Raw genomic sequence first — 2,919 nt, forward strand, 5'->3', positions numbered from 1 at the left:
TCATGTGACTATCCATGATTTCACTATCAAAACACAACTGAATCAAAAAATATATATTTCACCTTTTTTTAACCAGGTAGGCCATTTGAGAACAAGTTCTTATTTACTGTGACCTGGCCAAGATAAAGCAAAGCAGTGTGACAAAAACAGAGTTATACATGGGATAAACAAACATTCAGTCAATAACACAGTAGAAAAATCTATGTACAGTGTGTGCAGATGTAGTAAGGTTAGGKAGGTAAGGCAATAAATAGGCCAACATTCCATTGAAAGCCGCTCAGAACAAGGKACAGTCAAGCCATAACCTAACTTAGCAGGTGTTAGACGCCTGAAACTAGAGCCCATACATCACGTGTCAAACTCATCCCACAGATGGCCTCTGTATGCACTCCACTCATGGCGGCTGTCGTGACTTTACTTTCATTAATCTGATGACTGTTATTTATCTAATCAAATAACTCATTAGGATTTGGGGCACCACGAGAGCGGTTCTTTAAAGAGTTACCATCTTCCGAATTAAACTCTAAAAAGGACTTTACCTATCACATCCATAAACAGTCAACTTATTAATCATAACCTCATATCATTCTGAACAGTCGTAACCTCCTGCATCTGCAAAAAACCCAGCCTTAGTTATGATTCAGTACTACACAAATTGGTTTAATTATATATTTACTAGCCAACTAAATGGTAACGCAAGATAAACATACACACTTAATACATTAGAACAGGGCTGGGCAATTATCTTCCATGGAGGCCCACATTAGAATATGCCGTCACGGGCCAGAATCATATTACAGTATTCTACATCATGTGTTGACAGATATCTACTGTAAATCACATCCAGATATGCTACTTTCAACTTTTTTAACATGCACAGAACTAAACCACATCCCATGTTCTCCTTTTATGTAGGTATTTTCATTATTAAACATGCAATTAACTACACGGAGGGAAAAGTACCCTGTGCATTCAGCACCACGGACAAAACTCTTGTTAATAGTTATGCACAAAAACACAAGAAAGAGAGAGCTCAACATTACATTTAAACGACTCAATCAGTGAGGAGTGAAGTCTCTGATGGGCATTGACTAGAGCAGTGAAGTCAGGTATAGTTTCTGACGTCGCTATGCGCAGGATTGCTGAGAGTCAGTAAGAGATGATCTGTGCCTTGACTTGTTATATTTCATCACTGAAAATGTCTGTTCACATACATAGGTTGACCCAAACAGTACAAACATCTTCTGAGCATGACTCCTAATCTTTGGAAAGTTTTGTTCATCGAGAGATGCATAGAACCTCGTCAGTTACACTGGAGAACTATTCAAAACAGTCACTGCATCAGACTGAGAGCGATAAGCTCAAGTTGCAGGTCAGTGGGAGCGTTATCCACGTTGAAGGTGAGAGGAAACCAACAGCATGTCATTTTCCAACACTTTGAAATCCTCAAAACGACGAGAAAACTCACCGTTCAAATTAAGCAGCAGCGATGTATACCTCTCCTGCTGGTACTCTGATAGGGAACCTTCTAGTAGTGTCGGAAGGTGGGTGAGATTGTTGGCTTCTACTTGGCGGGTCAGGGGGAGTAATTTTCCCTTGAAGGCTATGACAAGGCTGTAGCTGATGTGCAAAAAGGCCCTTCCCTTGGATTTTGGAATTCAGTTAATTCATCAGGGCCATGATGTCCATGGTGAAAAAAAAAAAAAAAAAACATTCATTTTCTACTTTCCTTTTCCTTTAAAACTCATTTTTTTTGGTGCAATTTCTAGCTAGCTACTATCTGTAACTGTGACGTGTGTCAGCCTGTCTGTCACTCCCTGACCTTAGAGAGCTTTTTATGTCTCTATTTTGGTTTGGTCAGGGTGTGATTTGGGTGTGCGTTCTATGTTCATTTTTCTATGTGTTGTATTTCTTTGTTTTGGCCGGGTATGGTTCTCAATCAGGGACAGCGTCTGTTGTTGTCTCTGATTGGGAACCATACTTAGGTAGCATTTTCCCACCTGTGTTTTGTGGGTAGTTATTTTCTGTTTAGTGTTTTCTGCACCTGACAGGACTGTTTCGGTTTCGTTTTGCACTTTGTAATTTTATTCTAGTGTTCAGTTTAAATAAAAGTCATGAACACTTACCACGCTGCGCTTTGGACTGATTCTTCCTCTTCAGACGACGACACTCGTTACACTGTCAGTCACTGTCTGTCCTTGTGCAGTTATTTATACGTGCCTTCAAAATAAATGTCCCACAAGCGGTGGGAGTTAAATCATTACACAAAGGTGAGTATTCATTGGGCTTTTAATTTGAATAACAAATAGGTTTTTCACAACTTTACTATCGCAAATTCTTTGTGTGATCTGAGCATGATTCCGCGGGCCGGCCTTTGTCTAGGCCTGAATGACATTGTTTGCAACTGATGTGACACGTATTAATGCCAAAATAACAAAAACCAAGCAAGCCCCACCCAACAACAAAAAAAGCCCCACCTGCCCTGAATGATGGGTTGCCACTGGTCATTAGGCCTGTAGCCTGAATTGATGCGTCCATGCGCGCCTCTGTCTCGGCCACTCATCTCTGCCTTGACAAAAATGCAAGTGTTCTCCTCAAACCACAACGAGCATATACCACCCAGTTTCCAGTCAATTCACTAATGTTTCATGTGGCTGACATGCAGTACTGTTAAATAATGGTGCAATAGCCTATAGTTTTTTGGGGGGGATGTTGTATTAATACTTTCACCCGAGTCAGTCTTCTTCAAGGTTTTATGACAATCAAACCGAAACTGAATCAACATTCCACACAAAGCAATGATATTTACTCTCAGGTATGGCCGGGTCTCAGGTATTGCGAATTTAAGGGAAATTATGAAACACAGAAACAAAATGAATGTCTTTTTTATTGGTCAATTATTTTTGAGAAACCTGGCTT

Source organism: Salvelinus sp. IW2-2015, linkage group LG1 (genome assembly GCF_002910315.2).
Source record: "Salvelinus sp. IW2-2015 linkage group LG1, ASM291031v2, whole genome shotgun sequence".
NCBI lineage: Eukaryota > Metazoa > Chordata > Actinopteri > Salmoniformes > Salmonidae > Salvelinus > Salvelinus sp. IW2-2015.